This window comes from Leptonychotes weddellii, unplaced genomic scaffold, assembly GCF_054177405.1.
Source record: "Leptonychotes weddellii isolate Sample4059 unplaced genomic scaffold, ASM5417740v2 HiC_scaffold_8243, whole genome shotgun sequence".
NCBI classification, from domain to species: domain Eukaryota; kingdom Metazoa; phylum Chordata; class Mammalia; order Carnivora; family Phocidae; genus Leptonychotes; species Leptonychotes weddellii.
In genome coordinates, this window is record NW_028053151.1 from 1 (window position 1) to 7783 (window position 7783).

Here is a 7783-nt window from a genome sequence, read left to right on the forward strand (position 1 = left end):
AGGTTATGTACTTGAGACCTTTCTTGTTTCTTGAGAAAGGCTTGTATTGCTATATACTTCCCTCAGAACCACCTTTGTTGCATCCCAATGATTTTGAACAGTTGTGTTTTCATTTTCATTGGTTTCCATGAATTTTTTAAATTCTTCTTTAATTTCCTGGTTGAGTCATTCATTCTTTAGTAGGATGCTCTTTAGCCTCCATGTATTTGAGTTCCTTCCTTTCCTCTTGTGATGAGTTTCAGTTTCAAAGGATTGTGGTCTGAAAATAGACAGAGAATGATCCCAATCGTTCGGTACCAGTTGAGACCTGATTTGTGACCCAGGATGTGATCTATTCTTGAGAATGTTCCATGTGCACTAGAGAAGAATGTGTATTCTGTTTCTTTTGGATGGAATGTTCTAAATATATTTGTGAAGTCCTTCTGGTCCACTGTGTCACTATTTCCTTGTTGATCTTCTGCTTAGATGATCTGTCCATTGCAGTGAGGGAGTTTTTAAAGTCCCTTATTATTATTGTATTATTGTCAATGTGTTTCTTTGATTTTGTTATTAATTGGCTTATATAACTGGCTGCTCCCATGTTAGGGGCATAAATATTTACAATTGTTATATCTTGTTGTTGGATAGACCCTTTAAGTATGATACAGTGTCCTTCCCATCTCTTATTACAGTCTTTGGTTTAAAATCTAAGTCGTCTGATATAAGGATTGCCACTCCAGCTTCTTTTGATGTCCATTAGCATGATAAATGGTTTTCCACCCTTTCACTTTAAATCTGGAGCTATATTGGGTCTAAAATGAATCTCTTGCAAACAGCATATTGATGGGTCTTGCTTTTTTATCCAATCTGATAGCCTGTGTCTTTTTATTGGGGCATTTAGTCCATTTACATTCAGAATAACTGTTGAAAGATATGAATTTAGTGCCAGTGTATTTTATGTAAGTGACTGTTACAGTATATTATCTCTGTTCCTTTCTGGTCAATGTTACTTTTGGGCTCTCTCTTTGCTTAGTGGACCCCTTTCAATATTTCTTCTAAGGGCTGGTTTGGTGATCACAAATTCTTTTAGTTTCTGTTTGTCCTGGAATGTTTTTATCACTCCTTTTATTTTGAATGACATCCTAGCTGGATAAAGTATTCTTGGCTGCATATTTTTCTTGTTTGGCACCCTGAATATATCATGCCAGTCCTCCTAGCATGCCAGGTCTCCATGGATATGTCTTCTGCCAGTCTAATGTTTCTACTTTTGTAAGTTACAGACCTCTTTTTCTGAGCTGCTTTCAGGATATTCTCTCTGTGAGATTTGTAAGTTTCACTATTACATGTCGTGGTGTTGACCTGTTTTTATTGATTTTGAGGTGGGTTCTCTGTGCCTCTTGATTTTGATGCATGTTTCTTTCCCCAGATTAGGGAAGTTCTCTTCTATAATTTGTTCCAATATACCTACTTTCTCTCTCTCTCTTTCCTCTTCTTCAGGGTTCCCAATTATTCTGATACTGTTTTGCTTTATGGTATCACTTATCTCTTGAATTCTCCCCTTGTGATCCAGTAGTTGTTTATCTCTCTTTTTCTCAGCTTCTTTATTCTGCATCATTTGGTCTTCTATATCACTAATTCTCTCTTCTGCCTCATTTATCCTAGCAGTTAGAGCCTCCATTTTTTATTGCATCTCATTAATAGCCTTTTTGATTTTGACTTGGTTAGATTTTAGTTCTTTTATTTCTCCAGAAAGGGATTCTCTAGTGTCTTCCATGCTTTTCTCAAGCCCAGCTTGTATCTTTATAATTGTTATTCTGAACTCTAGTTCCAACATCTTACTAATGTCCATATTGATTAGGTTCCTGGCAGTCGGTACTGCCTCTTGTTCCCTTTTTGGAGGTGAGTTTTTCCATCTTGTCATTCTGTCCAGAGAGGAATAGATGAATTAGGGAGCAAAATATTAAAATGACAAAATGACCCCAGAGAAATATACACTAAACAAATCAGAAGAGATCCCTAAATGGGGATGGGGTGTGGGGATATAATCAGACAGGTGAGCAGAATAGAGCAATACACTGGATTCCGTGTATACTTTGGTCTGTTTTTTAGAAAACTAGACCCCAAAATTGTAAAAAAAGAAAATCTTATATATGCACAAAAATAAAATACAATGAAAGGATAGAATGTAACTGTAAGAATGGAAATTAAAAGACAAGAAAAAACAAAAGAGAAAGAAAAACAACAACAACAACAACAATAACAACAACAAAAAGGAAGGGATATAAACAGAAAGGTGAAAAGAACAGAGCAATACACTATCTCCTGAGTGTATTTTGGTCAGTTTGTTAGAGGAAACTACATCTCAAAATTGTAAAGGAAAAAAAACCTTATAGATACAAAAATAAAATTAAATACATTGAAAGGATAGAATGTAAGTGTAAAAATGAAAATTAAAAAAAAACTTTAACAAAACAAAACAAAAAAAGGGAGAATAAAAAAAAGAGAGTGAATATGTTCAGGCAGGTGAAGGGAACAGAGCCATACACTAGATTTTGGGTGTATTTTGGTCTGTTAGAAGAAACTGCATCTCAAAATTTTAAAGAAAGAAAAACTTGTATATATATAAAAATAAGACTAAACACAAAGAAGGGATAGAATGTGACTGTAAAAATGAAAATTGAAAAAGATTTAAAAAAAAGTAGTTGATAAGAGGATGGTTGAAAAAGGAAAGAAGAAAAATTTTAAAAAAAGAAAAAAATAGAATTAAAAAAATAAAATTGAAAGACTAAAGAATCATGGGAAAAAAGCTATGAATTCTATATGTTGTCTTCCCTAGCACTAGAGTTTTACAGTTCTCAATGGTCAGTAAGGTTGGTCTTGTCTGGATGTTCTTGCTGATCTTCTGGGGGAGGGGCCTGTTGCATTGATTGACAAATGTGTTTGTCCCAGACAGATTTGCAGTGCCCTCACCAGGGGCCAAGTTACGTAATTGGCTCCAGTTTGCTCTAGGTGGCTTTTGTTCCCTGAAGGCTTTCTGCACAGATTTAGAGGATGAGAAAAAAAATGACAGCCTCCCGATCTCTGGCCCCAGAGCTGAAAGCTCAGGGTCCCACTCCTCAGTGAGCCCTCAGAGAAAATCAGTCAATCACTTCTGTCTCCCTGGTCTCTAGCCACACTCCGTGCTCACCCAGTCTGACAAGCCTTTCTATCTCAGGCACACGACCCCACTTCCAGTCTCCAAACCCTTCAGACTCCTGCGATGCTCTCCCACACCGCTCCTCCCGGGGGAAGAAGGGGGTCTTTCTGGATCTGCCACTTGTTGGGCCCCTGCTCCATGAGCAGTTGCCCATCTGTGCCATGGATCCTGGTTTATGGCAACCCCAAGCTAAGAGCTCACTCCTGGGCTCACTCTTTGCAGCAGCTTCCCAGCTCCGATACCTGGGAGCTCTGCCACATTCAGGCACCTCCAGTCTCCTTGTGACCCTGAAGATCCTGAGACCACACTGTCCCAGGGAAGGTTCTACCCCTCACTTAGCCACCTGAGCAATGTTCCTCACTGGAGCAGACTTCCAAAAGTTCTGATTTTGTGTCTGCTGCTCTATCACTCACTGGTATCTATCTTCCCATATATTGTCTTGGATTGACTTTTCTGCAGCTCCTACCTTGCAGAAAGTGGTCACTTTTCTATTAGTAGGGTTGCAACTATTCTTTTCTTTGACCTCTGGTTGAATTTTCAGGTGTTCAGAATGATTTGACAGTTATCTTGCTGAATTCCTGGGACCAGATGAAATTAAGTCTCCTACTCCTCCAACATCTGGACTCCCCGGTATTAACTTTTTAAAGTAAACTGAAACTGTAATTATGAGTGAGTTGGATTTAGGGTTAGGTCTTTAAGACATAATTCCTACTACTGAACAGAAGTTTTCAGGTCCTCTCTGCACTTTGTGTTGATTTTTAGCAGCTCAGTGAAACGAACATATTTCCAGTAGATTTATCAGGATAACCCCATTGAAACACCTTTGGAGTACATTGATATAAGTGGCTAGCAGTACACTGGTCTTACAGGTTGGGTCATTCCTTCCTCCTTCCTTCCCACCTCCTTGAAGAAGCTACATTTTTTGATCTCCAGAGAAGAGCATGAGATACAAACCCCCCTAAGTGTGGAATGGTGGGGGCGCAATGTTGGATATGGGAAGAAATTTCCACCCAAACGCAGCCACAGAGATTGAGGCTGGTTTATCTTTGTCCTTTAGTGATGAGGAACTGGATTTTGAAGGGAAGAAAAAAACGTTGTCTGTGAAATATTCTAACTGTAGGTAATTTTTCAGGGGATACCTGAATTCTGAAAAGTTTGAGTTAAGAAAAAAATAAGCCTATATACTTTTTAAAAATGATTTGGTTCATATATACAATGGAATATTATTCAGCCATCAGAAAGGATGAATACCTACCATTTACATCGATGTGGATGGAAATGGAGGGTATTATGCTAAGCGAAATAAGTCAATCAGAGAAAGACAATTATCATATGGTTTCACTCATATGTGGAATATAAGAAATAGTGCTGAGGATCACAGGGGAATGGAGGGAAAACTGAATGGGAAGAAATCAAAGGGTGACCAACCATGAGAGACTCTTGACTCTGGAGAACAAACTAAGGGTTGTGGAAGGGGAGGTGGAAGGGGGATGGGATAATTGGGTGATGGGCATTAAGGAGGGCATGTGATGTGATGAGCACTGGGTGTTTTATGCAACTTACAAATCATTGAACACTACATCAAAAACTAATGATATACTATATGTTGGCTAATTGAATTTAAATTAAAAAAAAATATGCTTTCTAAAAAAATAAAAATACTTCCTCAACACCAAAAAAAAAAAATATATTTGAACTACTATAAATCCACAAGCACTGGTTCAGACATGGTGCTTCTGAGGTATTTCACCCCTCCCTACCAGACCCAAGCTGCATGGAGGAGAGAATGGACTCCCTCACCTCTGTTTAAGGATCAGTAGACAGAAGGGGCATTACTGCTGGGCTCGAGTGCTAGGAACAGGCATCCCACAGGCATTGTGAGACTGCCAGAGGTCTGAGGGGTGAAGCAAGTGGCACTAAAGAAATCCCTGATGTCATATTGGCACTGCTGACAGATGTACTGCCACCCACCCATCATTCCCACATGCTAGATGAGCCCATTCAAGCCTGGTCCTTCACAACAAGGTAGAAATAGAGCTGCTCTATGGCCTCTCCTGTGGTAAGCTGTGACTTGAAGTCAGATTGCCAAAGCTTGTCCAGGAAATCCAAGACCTCAGGGCTGATGAGGTTCTGGTTTCCATTGTGGACAAAGTGTTCCCATCGCATACAGGAACATTTGTCCAAAATATAATTGAAAGGTGGATCTAATTCCATGTTATATTTGTCAGTATAGTCATACAACATATGTAATCTTCTGACCTCAGAACCTTGGCTATCTTCACTGACTGATTGTAATTGTTATGTCCATGGAAAAATGGATCCTTCCAGAAGATCATACTTGCCAGCATACAACCCAAGCTCCACATATCCAACCTATGTATAATTGTACCTCTGATAGTCTAAAGAAGCTCAAGACCCTTGAAATATCAGGAAGCAACTTGGAAATTATATTCTTGACCAGGATGGTAAAATTCAGCCAAACCCCAGTCTATTAGCTGTAGCTTTCTGTGCCCATGACCAGTCATAACATTATGGAGTTTCATTTCTCTGTGCATAATTCCCATGCTGTGACAATACTCTGGGGCCTTCAGAATCTCACACATGTAAAATCAAGTATCATAGTTTGTTAACATCTGGTACAATTGCTTGAAGTCTGTGTTATTCACATGTTCAAAAACGGAGGCAAGATTTTATGACACAGCATCTTTCACAATGCCTGCCAGTGTGATGATGTTGGGATTGCCTCATAAATTCTCCAAAATTTGATTTTCTTTGTCTTTATTGGATTGAGAATATTTTTTAAAGATGTATTTATTTATTTATTTGAGAAAGAGAGAGAGAGAACATAAGCAGGGAGGAGGGGCAGAGGGAGAGGGAGAAGCAGGCTCCTTGTTGAGCAGGGAGCCCAATGTGGGGCTCGATCCCAGGACCCTGGGATCATGACCTGAGCTGGAGGCAGATGCTTAACCAACTGAGACACCCAGACATCCTGGACTGAGAATTTTAACAACTTTTTCATTATTTGTAATGTCAATGTTGGCATTGGTCTGACATATCAGACAGGGTGGCCAACAAAGTTGGACTTGATGTTTGGAGACCTGGCAGCCCCCAGGTTCAGAAGCCTCTCAGGGCAAGACCTCGTCTCAGACCTGTTTTCTTCACACTGTGGTGGAAGCGGCAGTGGCATTTCTGAAACCTTAACTTTGAACTTCAGTTTAGTTAACTCTCCTTCTATCCCCAAATCATTCTTTTTATTAGTAGACCTGTTTTACAAAAACTAACTCACATATCCACACCTATGTTGTGATTGTTCACCTCCCATGCCGACTTCCTCTTCCTGGTTTTTGCTTCAGTGAAAAGTCCCTGTAGTCACCCAGTTGTGCAAATGACAGACTTGGGAATTGCCCCACAGCCAGTCAAGGCCCATCACCTATAGCTCAAATCAGGTTGTGCCATTTCCACTGATGGTTTTCTATTACCATGAGGTGTGGTGACCAGCCATGTGGTGTGTCAAAGACAGAGGGGGTTCCTAACATGTGGGCCTGTCAACCTTAAAATCAGGATGGTCTTGGGAAACTGGTCCCCGTTTGCTTGAGATAGAGGGGTTTCTGGGGATGTAGTACTCTCAGTGCTGAAACTGGGAAAATCTAAAGCAAACTGGGGCAAGTTGCTCACTGTAGTTTTAGGACTAAGTGGTTAACGTTCCTGAATGCCCCACCCCTTTTTTCTTCTGTTCTCCAAGTTCTGTTCTATGAACGTGTCATCCAGCTTTGCCACCTCAGGGCCTTTATTTATGCTCTTTCTGTTCCTCTTCCTTTTCCTGTAGATTGATTATCTCTTCCCAACCATCAGATTTTAGCTAAATATGATTTTCTCAGAGAAATTTTCCTGATATCCCAGACCAGGGCAGATCTCCCTGTGATATTCTTTCTTATTATTTGTGCACTTCTTAATGGCACCTATTAGAATAATAATTATGCTATTCAATGTGCGTCTCTCTGGCTGAGATGTAAACCCCTTGAAGGTGGGGACCACATGCACATGTGATTCTTCAACATGGTCCCCAGCACTTGGCACAGTGCCTGCCACAAGTTAAGTATGCATGGGTTATTTGTTGAATGAATGTCTCCTTTTACCATCTTATGATTATAATGTTTATTTCCACAGTCATAATAGTTTCACAGCAAAATGGTCAGGTGGCCCTATTTTCTATAACATATATTTAATCAAATTATGTTGCAAGTACCTGGAATAATTGGCCCCTCCCTTTGTTTGCATTACAGTTCTTTCAGCAAATCAAACCGACTGAATGACACAATCCTCCCTCCTAAGGGTTATGCTCTAGGGAAAACTATGGTCACAGAAATGTCTGTAACCATATGAGCTGTTATCCATTAGGTAGCCTCTTTTTTATCCTGTGTGCAGTTTGAAGCAAGACTGTGCGTTTCAAGAAATCTGAAAAATAGATCCACTCCATCCCCTATCACTAAATGAGTATTTTACTGAAGATACCATGGATTCATGAAGAAGAGGAATCACACTGCAAGCCTTATAGCGGGAACTGAAGCAACCATTGCAAGAGATGGCTCTATTCTCCTCTAGGTGTCC

At 39.9% G+C, this 7783-nt stretch overlaps 1 pseudogene; it reads right to left on the reverse strand.

The window, feature by feature from the left end:
* Positions 1 to 5176: 5176 nt before the first annotated feature.
* On the reverse strand, positions 5177 to 5951 carry LOC102751182 (casein kinase II subunit alpha-like; annotated as a pseudogene).
* Positions 5952 to 7783: the final 1832 nt, after the last annotated feature.